This window comes from Camellia sinensis, chromosome 6 (genome assembly GCF_055761805.1).
Source record: "Camellia sinensis isolate YWXY chromosome 6, ASM5576180v1, whole genome shotgun sequence".
NCBI lineage: Eukaryota > Viridiplantae > Streptophyta > Magnoliopsida > Ericales > Theaceae > Camellia > Camellia sinensis.
Window position 1 is genome coordinate 70424288 of NC_138966.1, and position 17575 is coordinate 70441862.

A 17575-nucleotide genomic window follows, 5' to 3' on the forward strand; every position below is an offset into this window, starting at 1 on the left:
GTTCTCTACTGTAGCTGTTGTTTTCTCTTCTCCCTAACTGTTGTTGGATCTTTCCTCTGTCACTGATGTTGCCTTCTCTCTTTCTTCTCTGCTGTTGCTGCTGATGATGATGATGATGAGGATTTCATCCGTGTCCAATTACTTAATTTGTTTACTCTTTGCTTGGTGCCACATTTGTGTTTTGATGGTGTTCCTGTGAGAAACCAGTTTACTTGTTTGGGAGTTTGGGCTGAATGTAGTAAAGTTCTCCATTTGAGTTATATCACTTGAAATTTTTTCTAACCAAAGTACCAAACTAAGCTAAATCCGAGAGTACATAGGAAGGAGAAACTTCGGAGCAATTTTTTGAAACGTAAACATCTCTTCAAACTCGAGATGGGTTTTCTTCGACAAGAGGGGTTTGATGTAATGTGGTCCCATAGGAAAAGATTGATTGCTGATTATTGGCGTTGGATAAGCTTATTGCTGTATGTCTGTTCCTTTGCTTTGATTCTCTGTTTTATGAACGTATTTCTACAACATCTACATAAACTTGGGATTGTACACAGGGATGTAAAACCAGCAAATATTCTTGTAAACGTCATCACCATTTTCTAATTTGTTTTGTTTTGTTTTGTTTCTGATCTTTTTGTGGGTAAGATTTTGTGTTTCCTATTCAAGTGGTTGAATAATGTGCTGCTGCCGCCTCTGTTTTTTTATTTGTTGGCAGCTTGATGAAAACCTTCGTCCACATCTGGCAGACTTTGGTTTAGCAGAATATAAGAAAGATCTTAAACAAGTTTCTATGGAGAACTGGAGATCATTTGGAAAGCCAACTGGTGGTTTCCATGAAAAGAATATGGTCGGCACACTCATATATGGCACCTGAAATATTGAGAAAGGAGATACATAATGAAAAGTCAGATGTATATAGTTTCGGTGTGACAATGAAGTAAGAGTTTGACATAAAATTAATGATTTTTCTATGCTCTCTGCCACTTTGAATAATAGCAAATCAAAATGTTGTTTTATCCTTTGTACCTGATGATGTTTTACGAGACGGACAAGAAGTTTTTTGAAATGCTATATGTTGATGACAAGTTAGTGATCGTAGAACCATGCTTTGATACTGAAATATATAGCCTGCACCTGTGCTTGTGGACTCTGGTAGCTCCAAAAGGTTTATTGAGTTTGCTCTACTAATTGTTGGCAGAAATTGAAGTCTTTAGTAGCTAGTACCTTGTCAGTTAACATTCTTGAGAAGTTGATGACAGATCCAATGATACATGTTGGACATTTCTTCATGTTAGATGCATGTCCAAATATGTCAATATTTTTTTAGATCCGGACACATTTTGGACACTCGGGGGACACGTGTGTCCATCACTTAGGAAAGGTGATAGGACTTTGTTAGTTAAATTAGTTATTGGACAAAATATAGTAAACGTTATTAGTGCTTACGCCCTCTAAGTAGGATTAGATGATCAGACTAAGAGAGATGATTAGATGATCAGACTAAGAGAGATTTTTTGGACCAAATAGATGAGGTATCACAACAACTAGGGAAGTTGGAGAAGATGTGGTTCATACAATTAAGACAAGGTGGCTTAAGTGGAGGAATGCGTAGTCTGCTAAAATTTTCTACACATACCTTGAAATTTCCTTTCTTCAACCTGCTGAGTGCAAAAACCACAGACAGCACACATAGACACATACAATTCTCTCTCTTTGTGGTTTGATCAAGTTAAGATATGGCTGACGAAACCCAGAAATCGGCGGCTCCGGAGACTTCGGTGCAAGTAACTGAGGAAGAAATGAAGGCCGAGGAGGCTGCTCCGGAGACCCCCGCTACTGAAGAACCCTCGAAACCCGAAGAAGTCCCTGCCGAGACTTCTGCTCCGGCGGAAGAAGTGGCGGCGCCACCCAAGGAAGTGGTTGTTGCTGTTGCTGAAGTAGTTGAGAAAGTCACCGCCGTCATCAACGACGATGGTGCCCAAACTGTTGAAGCCATCAAAGAAACAATCGTCGTTGATTGTGAGGGTGTTGACCTTTGTCGATATGGAACTCTTTGTATCATGCAGCTTGCTTTTCCAGATGCTATCTATTTGGTCGATGCTATTCAAGGTGGGAAAGTGCTGATGAATGCCTGTAAGCCTGCTCTTGAATCTAGTTACATTCACCTTCTCATCTTCTCATCTCTCCTCAACAAGCTCTCCGCGGTAGCAGCGGCTTGTCCACAGAGACGACCAGTCCTCCTGGCAGCAGTAAGACCAACCTTTTTCCCAGGTGGTACATCACGGCGAAACAGTGCTGGCATGACCAATATGTTGATGGTTACCACCACCATGGGGATGCTCCACGGGGTGTTTTGCTTTATGGTCCACCTAGTACAGGTAAAACCATGCTTGCTAAGGCTGTTGCTCATCACACGACAGCAGCCTTCATAAGAGTGGTTGGTTCTGCGTTTGTTCAGAAATACTTGGATGAGGGTCCTCGAATGGTTCGTAATATCTTTCGTCTTGCCAAAGAGAATGCGCCTGCAATTATTTTGATTGATGAGGTAGATGCCATTGCAACTGCTAGATTTGATGCACAAACTGAAGCAAAAGAGGCTTGTATGATTATGATAATAGGACAAGTGGGGGTGGCAGCTGGTGATCGATTTGTGTTCGTTTGATCTGATCCAATCCCTCACCCATCCTCTAAGCCGATCTACTTTTTCTTTTATTTATTTACTTTTATTTTTTCTGGTCTTTATCCCATATCCTCCTGTTCCTCACCCTCTATTTTTTTATTCTCTTTGTTCCCACCATGTCTCACCCATACCCCTTTTTATTTTTTTAAACCAATCTTCACCTCTGCACCCACTCATCCAAAACTCTATAATATATTCCACCGCCTGAACATCCTCCCCCCAAAAATATTCTCTGTTTTCTTTATCTATTTTATTTTTTTATTCTTATTATTATTATTAAACAAACCAAAACAAAAACAACAAAAAAAAAAAAAAACAAACAAACACCTCACACTGATCTCCACTCAAGCACACCCACCATTTTGCCAACTTTCTATTCTTATTATTATTATTATTATACAAAACCAACACAACCCAACACCAACAGTCCACTTTTCACATCTTTATTTTTGCCACCTTTAATTTTTATTTTATTTTCTGTTTTTCCTTTCCATCATCGCTTGTTCCAACTTTCCACCCTCACATATTTTTTTTTTTTTTTTATTTTTTATAATATATTATATCCCCCTACCATTTATTAGCCCACCGATTCCCACGCCTTCTGATATTTCAACTCTTTCTTTTATTTCCTTTCCCAAAAAAAAAAAAAAAAAAAAAGAAGTAGACGAAGAACTGCACACCAAACTCATTTTATTCATGTCAGAGGCGATCACCATTTTCCACAAAACACAAAAAAAAAAAAAAAAAAAAAAAAAAAACCACACCCACAGCGGGATTTTTCTTATCTACTCTGCTGCCGGTCTCTTCTTGCCTCCGTCCTGAGCGGCCCTTGATGGTGCTGCTTCTGTGCTTCCTACTCCACCGAGCACGTTCACTCCCCCATACTCCTCCACTGCAGCATATGGCGGACCTCCAAATCGGAACATCACGGTGGCCTTCCGCTTCAGCTCCTTATTTTCCGCCTTTAGCACACTTATCTCTGCTCCCGCATCCTTATACATGCGCTGGAGCAGAGCCAGTTGGGCGTTTAACTGCTGCACCTCATTTGTCCTACTCTGAAGCCGGTGCGACAAGTTTGTGACCGCAGTCATGGTTTCCACACATGACTTCAAAGTATACTGATTGGCCTCAATATCAGTTTGCACCACCATTTTTTGCTCCACAGACCGCATCGGAAAGTTCAACGGAGCAAAACCAGTGGTGTTTGGTTGAGGTTCACGGGCCACCGCACCAGTTATCTCTCTTGTGGACTCGTTGAGATCGGGAAAGAGGGTGAGCAGACCACGGGAAGAAGAGGCCATTTTCGGGGCAACAGAGTGTTACAGAGTATCTCTCTCAGCAATCGAAGAGTTTTTCAGAGGTTTTTTAGCAGGCTTTGTCTCTGCCTCAGCCTCAGCCTCAGCCTCAGCCTCCAACCTTGGTTTAAATAGCCAGGGCAGATACGCGCATTTCGCGCCACTTGACGCCAGACGACAAAACGGGCGCGCAAGCGAAGGTAGTCACGCGCCTCGCCATCATGTCCGGCACACCTTTTTATGGATTGGGCACGCCTTTTGATGGCACGCCTTTTGACAGATTGGGCACACCTTTTGAGGGTGCGACTTTTACATCGGTCCGACATGACCCCATAAACTGTCCTGACATTTAATTCCGATTAGCTTTTCCAACGGTCCAACATGATCACATAAAACTGTCCCGACATTGATTCCGGTTAGCATCTCCATCGGTTCGGTGTGACCTCGTCAACTGTCCAGACTTTATCTGCTTCAACGGTCTGCCACCACCATACAGTGTCCTCTACAACGTTATGACACCACCATACAGTGTCTTCACCAATAGTCTGACACGACCATACAGTGTCTCCTATCCTCTTTTATTTTTATGTATTAGTCTATTTTCTTGTTTTGTTACTCTCTCCAAACTCAAGTTGGTTAGTTCCTATCCCCCTTGAGTTTGCAGGGGGCTGTTAAAACCTACCATCACCTACTCCACCTACTACACCTACCACCACTTACTACACCTACTCCACCCACTTCACCTACTACATCTCCTATATCAAGAGCCCCTCACCATTTGTAATTTACAACATACATCAATCAATAATACATCAATTTTAACAAGTACCCACTAGATTAAAAGGAAGGTTCTATAGAATGACTACTAGAATAGCGATATTGTATGGGATGGAATGTTGGGCAACTAAAAAACAACATATAGATAAGATGAGTGTTGATGAGATTTCGAATGCCAAGGTAGATGTGTGGCAAGACTAGAAAAGACAGAGTTAGGAATGAGTATATTCGTGAGTGGGTAGGAGTTTATACCGATAGAAGATAAGCTGAGGGATAATAGATTAAGATGGTTTGGCCATATTTGTGAAGACTAACAGAGGCAGCAGTGAAAAGATGCAATAGAGTAACGGTAGAGGGAAGTGTTAGGGGAAGGGGAAAACCTAAATTGACGTGGGCTAGTATAGTAAATAGAGATATGAATCTCCTTAATTTGACTAACCAAATGGCTTTTGATAGACTCGAGTGGAGAAAAAGGATTCATGTAGTTGACCCTATTTGATGAGACTTAAGGCTTGGCTTGGTTTGGTTTGATTTGGTATTAATTAAAGTATTCATATACATGACATATAATAAATATATAAAACTATTTATTTTGCAAGTGTCCTTCACCTGTTGCATCTTGCATTTTTTGAAATTTGTTGTGCTAGCGTGTCCATGTCATGTCTCTATCGTGTCTCTTGTCCATGTCCATACTTCTTAGAGTGTCTAATAATGGATTAAACACTATTTTCTTGGGTTGACTATTTTCATGTCGTACTTGTCAAAAAGCAAATAGAATGATTGGTCATCTTGATCATTCATGAATGCCTTAATTCACTTTATCTAACAAATTTCATTTCGTGGCAATGTAATAACAAGAAGGGTATGCATGTACTTTATATTGTTAGATTCGGGGATAACATTTCAATGCTAGATAGTATGTATAGACCAGTCTTTTGCTTTGTTATCTAGGTAGCTTATTTCTCTTATCTAGGTAGTGGAGTGGTGGCGATAGTAGTAGTAATGGTAGTCGTAGAGGTGAAGTGGCGACAGTCGAAGTAGTGGTGGTGGTGGAATGGCGTTTGCAGTAGTGGTGAAGGTGGTAGAGGAGATGGGTGGTGAGAGAGAGAAATGAGAGAGAGAGAGAGAGAGACAGAGTGATGAGCGAGAGAGAGACAAAGTGGTCGCTAAAAGTGCATTTTCTTGTAGTGGATCGATAAATCGAGAGGGAGCTCAGTAAATAGAGAAGACGGGAGTGCTGTGAGCAACACAAACACAGTGGGAGAGAGAGAGAAAAAGAGAGAGAGATAGAGAGTGAGAGACAGAAAAGAGACATAGAGAAAAGAGAGATGGATGAGAGAGACAGAGAAAGATAGAGAGGAGAGATGAGCGAGAGACATAAAGAGAAGAGAGATGAGTAAAGAGAAGAGAGGAGAGATGAGAGAAGAGATAGATGAGTGAGACACAGAGAGAGAGAGTCAGATAGACAAACGGACAGACAGAGAAGAGTGATGAAGATGAAAAAATGGATGAAAAGATATAGACAGAGAGAGAGAGAGAGAGAAAGAGCGAAAAGAGATAAACGAGAGAGAGACAGAGAGAGATGAGCGAGATAGCGAGAGAGATAAAGAGAAGAGAGAAAAGAAAGACAGAGAGAAGAGATTTAGCGAGAGAGAGACAGAGAGAGAAGAGAGATAGAGAGAGAAGAAAGATGGACGAGAGACACAGAGAAAGAGAGAGACAGACAGACAGACAGAGAAGAGTGATGAGTGAGAGAGAGAGAGAGAAGAGAGACAGAGACATAGAGAGAGAAAGAGACAGACAGAGAAAGAAGAGTGATGAGTGAGAGAGAAAGAGAGATAAAAGAGACAGAGACACAGAGAAAGAGAGAGACAGATAGACAGAGATGAGTGAGAGAGAGAGAGAAGAGAGACAGAGAGATAGAAAGATGAAAAAATGTGTGAAAAGAGAAATGTTCAAAAGAGTAAGACGACGTCGTTTTTATTTTTTTATTTTTTTTTGTAACAGAAAAATACCGTTGCATTTATTTAAACCATTTTATGACTATATATATATGAAGCCGTCTCAAAGCCACAATATATATATATATTTTTTTTTAATTTTTAATTTTTTTTGCAACGGTACGTATTACAATCGCAAAAAACTCTTCCGTTTTCTTTTTTTTTTTTGCGACTGCAGCTGGTACCTTTTTTTTTTTTTTGCGACAGCAATTTCTGTCGTCAGAAATACTCTTTTTTTTGCGACAGCAAGTTGTGCCGTCTCAAAAAGTCACATTTTTTTAGACGGGAAGTTGTGCCGTCTCAAAAAGTCACATTTTTTGAGACGGCAAGTAGTGCCGTCGCAAAAAGTCACATTTGTTGCGACGGCAAGTTGTGTCGTCTCAAAAAGTCACATTTTTTGAGACGGCAAGTTGTGTCGTCACAAAAAGTTCCGTCTCATAAGTCCACTTTTCTTGTAGTGATACCATCTAGTGTTGTCTTGGGGATCCTTCGGTACTTGTGGGAGAAGGGAGACAATGGAGGACACTCACTTTCTTATGCCCCAATGTGCGGTGAGAAGGATATCCATGTGTTTGGAATCTTTGATGGTCATCGAGGTGCGTCATAAATTAAGAGCTACTTATTTTCATCCTATTGGTGTATTTGGTACCAAACTCAAGCAACAGTGGATTTTAATGAGAACTAAAGCTCATGTGGGTGATCACAATATTAATTAATAAACAATTGCTTGGGCATCACTTGAAGTGTTTCTTAATGAAACCAGAATGACATAATGAGTATTACAAAGCCCAACTATTACAAAATGGAATTATTTGGAAATTAGTTTTAAGAAATTAATGTTTAAATTCTTGAAGAATTCCTTTTTCTTTTCTTTTTTTTTTATAATTCTTTTTGGTTGTTTCCAAACATAGCCTATGTGTCGTGCATTAGTTGCTCTAGATTACAATAAAAATGGCAAGATCAAATGCAGGTTCAGCAGCTGCTGAGTTTTCTACTCGAGCTCTACCAGGATTTTTGCAAAGTCTTGGTTAGTTTCTTCCATTCTATTATTCTTGTGGGCTCTTTACATTCTATAATCTATATATGAATCTATTTAATAAGAAGTACATATTTTTATTTTGTATTTGATAACAATGCAGTCCGTCCGATGCATTACTAGAAGCATTTGTCAAGACAGATGTTGCATTCAGGAATGAATTGGATTCCCATCGTAAATCTAAGGGAGTTATTCAGAAAGACTGGCATCCTGGTTGCACAGCCATTGTGGCTCTTATAGTCAGAAACAAGCTTTTTGTTGCTAATGCTGGCGATTGCAGGGCAATGCTATGCTGAGCTGGCAGTGCTTATGCTCTAAGTAAGGTGAGATCGGACTTGATTTATCAACTAAATGACTGTGTAGTTGAAACATTCTATTAGAATAAAACATGGACCTTTTTAAACTTATTTTATTAAAAATTGTCTCCTTTGCTTACCCAAATGGGTTAAATTGTTCTCCAACTAATTCAACTTGATGCTGTAGGATCATGTTGCAAGTTGTCCCGAGGAGAGAGAACATATTATTAGTGAAGGGGGACAGGTCAAATGGCAAGTTGACACGTAGAGGGTTGGGCAGGCTGCTCTCCAGGTTTTCTTCTTATCCTTTGCTTAACGATATTCTAGAAAAATGTGTAGACTATTGTCTTCTAATATGGTTGTCTATTGTGAGGAAGTATATAATATAAACTTGTTTCGTCAAATTCTTTTTGCACCAAGTGTTAAGACACATGGACCACCACTACAACCCATATCTAGGGATATCTTGAGCATTATGATTACCAAAAATACTTATGATCACTAAAACATGAGAGAAAATATAAAAGGTAAGGAGTTGGTCCTCGCATCCTACTCCAACTTCTGAGCGTAGCGAGGAGGCTCCTTGTGTCTTGCATCGGCTGGTAGTTGTATGGAGGGTTCATCAGTTGTCACCATGAAGAGGAACATTATGCAAGTTGGGCTGAAAGCATTCGATGTGGTTGTTGACGAGGTTGATCGCAAGAAGATGTGGGTCACGAAAAAGGGTAGATCTCTAGAAAGATCCCTGATGTTGGGATTTGAAGTTCCTTTGTTGGCTCAAAAGAAGCTTCTTAATTCCTGAAGAGAGGTCTTTTGGGCAGTCTCAACCTCTCAGAGGGCGCATAGGCTTTTGGAGGTCTAGAGACTGGTGAATAGGAGTGGTTGCTCCTTGAGGTTAGGATTTTTGGGGCAAATCAGTGGCAGGTTGTCACACCCCACCCCAATTTCATATTAGAAATCTAAGGCATGATGGTTAAGGGTTTAAGGCTAGTTAAGATTATTAAGTTAAAATAGTGAGATCTTCTATTGTAAGTTCATATTAGATTATTCACCCAAAAAAAAAAGTTCATATTAGATGTGGACTGATTCAAAAGAGTAGGGTGATTGATGTATGATGTATGTTTTAAAGCCTAATTTAGCGTTCAAGGGTTCAACAACAAAAATGGAAACGAATAACAAAGCAAATGATTTAGATTTCAATAACCAGACTTGCTTCATATTGTGTGTGTTTATAAAAGTAGCACACACCGAACTCTCTTTCCTCCCTACTCAAATCCCATTACATTACACAAAAGAAATAGTACAGGTACAACTTTCAAGTATATACATTACACTTTACAATCAGCTCACAACAATATAGTAAAAAAATAGGGTAAATTACATTAAGCCCCCCTCAACTATGACCTATTTTTGAGTTGCCCCCTTAATGTTTTAAAGGCAACACTTACCCCCCTTGAAGTATATGAATTGCAAAAGTCATTAACACTGTTTAACAGAAATTATTAAGTTACCCTTTTACCCTTCAATTGTATTGCTACCAGACTACCATTATCTTCTTCAACCACTACCTAATTTCTTCCAAACCCTAATCAAATCAATTCAATCCCAAACCCTTAATTCCACAGTGTCTCCACAATTCCGATTAACAAACACAACAAATTCATTTGACAAAGGGAGTAAAGTCAGCCACTGTGAATCACCACAACAATCCCATATTTTTGCAGGACCTAATGATCAACAAAGGGAGTGTTGTTTAAGGGCTTGGGGTTTTGAACTCATTGAAGAGAGAGAGAGAGAGAGAGATGAGGGGTTGGCAATGGCTACAACAGCTTACGGCAATGGCAATGGCAATGGCAACAACGGTGGTTGAAGACAATGGCCCACCTCTCTTCATCTCACTAGCCACATGCAACCCCTCTTCCAGCCTACACCAACTCCTTTTTTTTTCTTTCTTTAACCAATGGCATCTCCTTCATTGTTCCGCCCTCCTCCCATCTTTGCACCACCACCTTATTTCCCCCACCACTCACCACCTCCCCTTTCGATTCCCACCAAGCCGAAACCCCTTCCCCACAGCCTCCCTCCCACTGATCAAACACCCCAATACACTAAAAGCCCTATATTAATTCCAACATATGTCCACTAAAATCCCCCCACCTAATCAACGTATCACCATCAAAACCCTCAATTCTTTTGCTGTGGAACTTTTTTATCAAATCATAATGGCTTGGCTAATAAGGGTTCTCTAGTTGGTATTAGCCATGAGAGTTTCTGGTTATGGCTTGGCACTACCGGTGTGATGACAGAAGAGGTGTGATGACAGAAGAGGTTTAGAGTTACAAAACAAAACTATAAGCGGGTTGAGTGTTGAATTTTTAAACATTGATTTTTAACTTGACAATGGGTCATAGTTGAGGGGGGTTTACTGTAATTTACCCTAAAAATATATATGTTAGAATAGGAAATTGATCAGAATTATCAATATAAAAGGGAATGAGTTATGTCTAACTCATTCCCTAACTGTTTCTTTTCTCTAAACCTACATATGTGTATATATATGTATGTATGTATATATATTAATATGATTTACCCTTTCTTTAACCAATGGCATCTCCTTCATTGTTCCGCCCTCCTCCCATCTTTGCACCACCACCTTATTTCCCCCACCACTCACCACCTCCCCTTTCGATTCCCACCAAGCCGAAACCCCTTCCCCACAGCCTCCCTCCCACTGATCAAACACCCCAATACACTAAAAGCCCTATATTAATTCCAACATATGTCCACTAAAATCCCCCCACCTAATCAACGTATCACCATCAAAACCCTCAATTCTTTTGCTGTGGAACTTTTTTATCAAATCATAATGGCTTGGCTAATAAGGGTTCTCTAGTTGGTATTAGCCATGAGAGTTTCTGGTTATGGCTTGGCACTACCGGTGTGATGACAGAAGAGGTGTGATGACAGAAGAGGTTTAGAGTTACAAAACAAAACTATAAGCGGGTTGAGTGTTGAATTTTTAAACATTGATTTTTAACTTGACAATGGGTCATAGTTGAGGGGGGTTTACTGTAATTTACCCTAAAAATATATATGTTAGAATAGGAAATTGATCAGAATTATCAATATAAAAGGGAATGAGTTATGTCTAACTCATTCCCTAACTGTTTCTTTTCTCTAAACCTACATATGTGTATATATATGTATGTATGTATATATATTAATATGATTTACCCTAAAACATTGATTTTGGTTCTCTGTGTGGTGTAGCTAAAATTAAATACAACAATAGGTTGAGTATAGGAAGATTCATAGTTCTCAACCAAACTTGCTAGCATGTCCACCAACAAAGCACACCTACAGTAGGCAAATATTTTTTCTTTAATTTGTTAAAGTTATATATTCCTTTATTTTTATTTTTCCTTCATGTCTTGGGAGGGCCTGAACCTTGCACCTTATCTTTTTGGGTATTAAGAGATAGCACTGAGCTAATAGCTGATATTTTATTTATTTTATTTTTTAAATTCTAAATAATGAATTAGAAACAAAAGGTTGGTTTCTATTTAATGAGGTTTCTGTAAACTAGATTTAAAAAATAAAGAAACAAGAAGAGGGTGGGTAAACAGGAACACATGGTCCCTGCCCGGCCCCACTCTTTTCCCGTGCTTCCAGTATTCAACATGATGTGAAAGCAATAATCAATAATTTGTGGTTGAATTTGAAGTTTATTAATCACATATTTTTTACAGGTTACGCTGTCTATTGGTGACGATGATATGAAGCCTGTTGTGACTGCAGAACCTGAGATAACTGAGACCATACTGTATGTAGAAGATGAATACTTGGTAAGGTCCTTTGATCTGATAATCTTCTGTTATCTGGGGTTTGTTATTTGTGTACTACGACAAACTAATAAATGGATTTGTGGCTTCTAAATAAACTTTTATGTACAGTTTCTAGGGAAATCAGAAATTTTAAATAACTGCAGTTGCATCTGCTTTAATCACTTTAAAAGCATTTGTTCTATATGCCATTACCAAACACAATTTTCTGTAGTGCCTGGATGATCATAGCACAATTCATGTTCTTGCAATTTGAAATTTGTAGGCCCCCAATTTAGGAGGTCCCATACTTGGAAATGTTATTAGCAAGACAATAGAATAATCCTGAGATATATTATATATTATTGAAGTTTGAAATCTGTAGCCTTACAGAACAAGATTTTCTCCAAGTGTTTCCCACAAACACTCCATTAATCCCAATAGTTTAAAAACCCTTTTACGAATGATGTGGAAAAGAAGTAACACAAGGTTTTAGAACAATAAACTCTTTAAGGAGTTGAATTTAAACAACAAAGCTCAAATGCAAAAGAATATGGAAGTTGAAGCTCAAAACTTGAAAGATCTTGATGGGTATTACATTTAATCCTTCATCCCATGTTTGTAGACATGTAAAAATCTTGTTTTTATTGCCCTTCATCTCATTTTGGTCGTTCCAGTGCAGTAAATGCGTCTCTAGCAGTTGAAACGAAATAGCTGTTGCATATTTTACAATTTAAATTTTGCGAAGGAGTCAACTTATTTTGAATCTAGGTGAAATCTGAAGCTCTCAGAACTTTTCTTAAGGGATTCGATTTATTTTGTCAAGGAGTTGACTAATCCTTTTATCTGCACGACAATTGGAGTTCAGGGTCGACTCATTTATTTGAGGTCGACTCAAGACCTTCAATGTTTTTAAGATTTTCACGTGTTAAGCATCTCAAACTCATCCAAAACCCTTTCTAACTCCAAAATAATTTAGATAATGAACATTTAATCATAAAACAAATATCAAAGACTTATTTTGGAGCTTTTTAATCTCAATCATTACAGCAGGAAAAATGTAAAACCTTTAAAACACTTGTACTCCTTTTGTAATGAATTATTCATCAAATTCTAATGACAAAATCATGTTACATTCTCATATTTCATTAAGCTATCCAATACCTAACACCAAAGGATATTGACAATTCAAAGTACAAGTTTATCATTTGCTAGCCACTCACTAATTTTGTATTGTGAAATATCAAACATATATCACTGTAAAACACAACCAACAAAAGCATCATAGACAATATCAAAACTAAACCATAGGTCTAATTTCTCTTTCATTTGAAGCATTTTGAGGCTTCTTGAATTCAACCCTTATTCTTTTGTTATGTTTACAGTTAAAAATAGAATACAAGTATCTTGGCAGACTAACCCCAAGGGGTTAGCCTAGTGGTCAAGACCTGAGCCTAGGGTGTGCTCCCTTCAAAATCTACTAAGTGCAAACAATTTCTCGAGACCAGTTCATATGGGACTTTGCCCGACCCGCCACTAGTGGATGGTGGGATTGGTCTTCCAGAGTAGTCGGTCTAGTGGGCCAGATGCTGAGTTATCAAAAAAAAAAAAAATTATCTTGGCAGACTTGTAATTATTCTAATTTGTATTATGCTTTTCGTTTGTTAGTGCATAACATAGGTAGGCACTCAGATCAAACTTATTCAAAAGAGATCATATACCACAATTTGAACGATTATGGTTTATGCCTTTGTTTTTCGGTTCTAAAAATAAAAAAATTCTAGCGACCTTGCCCTATCTCTTCCCTCCCCATTCACACCTCATGGTTTCAAAGCATTGAAATAAGACAAAACAAGGAGGGTGTGGAGTAAGCCTAGAATGAGAGAGTGTTCTGACGATTGAACTTCCATAGAACTACATGTAAAGTGATACAGTCCATACCTAATATTAGGAAGATAACCTCTTTAGTATATTTGGGACTGGTTAAGTTTGAGATAATATTATAGTGTTAAAGATATCAGAATATATGAAGATCCATAATTGAAGGGATTTGATTGTATCTCCCACTATATATATGGTGTACCATGTAATCAAGAGGATTAACTAGTGTGAATAAAAGATGTAGCCCAACCACGTTAACTTTTTGTGTTCTTTCTTCTCTCTTTTCTATTTTTATTATCTCTTCATATTCAACCTTCTTGTCATATTACCAATATCAACTGTTAACACCTCCCTTCACATGCTTCTCATATTTCTGAACTTGGAGTTATATTATTTAGTTTAGTGATCTCTAAAAAATGATCTTTTGAAAAAAATTACAGTGGCTGAAAAGGGGGGTGGGAAGTAAAACCCTAGATAATTTTGCGACCTTTATGTTTTTCCCAATAATTCTTATTTAATTCAAATGCTTATGATGTATGTTTCATTTGTAATCAGACCATTTTCAAAATTTTGCTTTATTTATGACGGATGGTTGTGACTTGTTAGCATATCACATTTTTATAGAGAGAGTAACAATATGTGTTCGACTGTCAGGTTATGGCTAGCGATGGCTCTAGGATGTTATGAGCAACGCAGAGATTGTTTGCATAATAAAGGACACAGTGAAAGAGCCTGGGATGTGCTCAAAGAGATTGGCAACCGAGGCTGCTGAACGTGGAAGCAAAGATAATATAACTATTATTGTTGTTTTCCTGCATCCTGTATCTACTGCAGAGAGGATTTACTAGGTTTGATGGTATTCTTATACAAATTGTTTTGTATGTATGAAATTAATTTTAGTGAGACATGGAAATGAACCAGAGGTGGTAGGAAAAGGTTTACCTCCTCGTCTTGTGGAAATTGTATGCGTACATTTATTTTTAGTGGGAAACTACACAAAGCATATGCTTGTATTATTGGATTTCAATGTGCATATATGGAATAATATTGCTAATAGATGTTTAATGTGTTCACAGTGCGCGCGCGCGCACACACACTCTCTCTCTCCCCAAAAAGGCATGAACACTTCATTAAAATTAAACTGCACTACATGATTAAGGCATGAATTTTTGATATGATAATACGATTCAAATCTACATGAATATGTATATGGCACAACTCGTTAGCACGAATATTAAATAGGTTGGATTACTGTCAAATTTGTATAGAACAAAGCTGACACGAATAATTGCTATAATGAAAAATTAGTTACATATTTAATATTATTTCTATTAAAGGGTGTTATGACATTTTTTAATCTCTTATATAACTCCCATCTAACTAAGAAAAAAGCATGTAAAATAGGATTTGAAAGCTAATAAAGGTTTTGTTTTTGTTTTCAATTGAAAATTTATTTGTCTACTGTTTGAGTTAATTTAGTAAATATATATATATATATAATAATAATAAGCTATTGTTTTTGTAAATTAAGAAAATCAAATTGAATTGAAATCAAATATTCTTATGAATAATTTCATTCAATATAGATTAGTTTCATAAAAATTAAATTGTGAAGAATTTTTTTTTTATATTTTTTGGACACTTGATCTTTTTAGCTTATGGTAAAATATTTTTACACGACACATTAATACAATACAAATCGGATACAAATTAGAAATGACATGACACAATAACACGAAATAATACATGAGTTAGGTTATTATTAAGATAATTTTGACACATTCAAAATATCACGAAACGAACACGACCCCGAAAGCATGCGAAGAAAGCAAGAAAACCTATATAACTATATTAGTAAAGCGTAAAGAGATTTTCTCTTCTTATTATCTTAGAGTATTGATCCTGAAACATTTGTACTAACCCAAATCCGGTTCATCCCTCTTTTGATTTATTAACTAGAGTTTCAGGCTTATTGATATTATTATGGCCGTGAAAGGCCTCAAATGAGAGATTTTTCTTGCTTCACTCCCAGCATTGAAAATAGGCAGCCTTATGTCAATATGAGCTCGTCCGAAGATTGTGATTTAGCTGTTGCGAACTCCTCAGCTTTCCGCTAGACCCACCCTCTAGCTGTAAAAATTAATGTCCGCCATTTATTTGTTTCATAACCATCACTACTATATCATAATCTAGGATCACAAAATTTCTAAACCAAGACAACTACTATACACAATTCTAAAAACAAAAAAACAAAAAATAACAACCACCACTATTCGTGATAATCAAACACACTATAAATCATTAACCAAACATTCCTAATATTATTTTGGTTAATAAATTTGGTTGGAGAGTTAGCAAATGAAAGGGAAAAAGTATGTAAAATGCGAATAAAATATAGTTACATTTTATCGACATTTCACACAACTTTTTCTTTTTCTTTTCAAATCCTTACTAAAATTTATCAACCGAATACAACCTAAATATTTGGGGGAAATCAAAACAGTACACTTTTGGGATATTCTAAATAAATGCACTTTTTGACTTTTTATAAAATATGAGTTGGGTATGGGTTGGGTTTGAAGTGATGTGATAGAGAGGTGATATGACTTAAATAGATGATATGATTTAAATAAGATAGTAACTTTTTGACTTTTTAATTTTTTTAGAAAATGACAAACAAGGACGGCAAGATTTTTCTTTACTCTAACCAGGGGCACGGCTATAGATTTTCTTGTAATTTTATTGTGCATAGCTTTAAACTATAAACGAACGAAATGATATTTGCAATGCTTTATGATCGGGGAGAAGTTGGTATTAAAATAGTTAAAAACTTATTCAAAAATCAAAAAGCTTAAAACTCATATAAAAAATAAAAACTCATTTTTTATTTTTTTGCATATTTTCCATAAAAAATAAAATAAAAATTAGAGTCATTTACAAACACTTTCATTTTTCACTTCATATTTTAATCAAAAATTTACTAAAAATAAATCACTTCCCAAAAGAAAATTAAAAGATGGGAAGACGAATAATGGTATTTGGTTGTATTTGTACCAATGTAGTCACTATGTTAAACCACTTGCGTGGCTAGTCCTTTGGTCACTAAGTCTCTCTTAAGGAGAAATTTTGAGTTACACTCTTAGGAGTATAATAGGAGGGAAGACTTTAGTGTTTTTTAGGAGAAGGTGTGAGTTCAACTCCCTTAGATGTTAATCTAATAACTAATTACTAATTTTTGCTAATTAGAAAATAAAAAATAAAAGCAGAAAAACAATGAAAAAATAAGGGTTGAAGATGGAAGAAAAAGTAAAAGGTGTGAGTTCAACTCCCTTAGATGTTAATTTAATAACTAATTACTAGTTTTTGCTAATAAGAAAATAAAAAATAAAAGCAGAAAAACAATGAAAAAAGAAGGGTTGAAGATGGAAGAAAAAGTAAAATAAATGAGAAGAGAGGGGAAGGAAATAGCGAAAATATTGTACGTAAATATATTAAAATATACATTTTTATAATTATAAAAAAAATTAAAAAAAGAATATCATTAAATATGCAATAATTTTCCCAATCAATATTAAAATAGATGTATATTTGCAAAATAAAAAATAGAAAAGAAAATAATATTATATAGATACTTTTTTCATATTATAGAACAAGTAGTGCTATATAAAAAATAAAAATAAAAAATTGTACGTAAATATTGCAATAAAAACAAAATAAGTAATGCTATATGGGTGTAATTTTTATCATTGTTACATCATTTTGAGAGTAAATTTTATATAAAAATTATGGCGACAT

At 36.5% G+C, this 17575-nt stretch overlaps 1 long non-coding RNA gene across 1 annotated transcript; it reads left to right on the forward strand.

Moving 5' to 3' along the window:
- The first annotated feature begins 793 nt into the window (after window positions 1-793).
- On the forward strand, window positions 794-14573 carry LOC145792690 (uncharacterized). The gene is made up of 6 exons (XR_014332434.1): window positions 794-931; window positions 7717-7773; window positions 7886-8105; window positions 8266-8370; window positions 11828-11923; window positions 14435-14573. It is a non-coding gene; the product is annotated as an uncharacterized LOC145792690 (long non-coding RNA).
- The last annotated feature ends 3002 nt before the right edge of the window (window positions 14574-17575 follow it).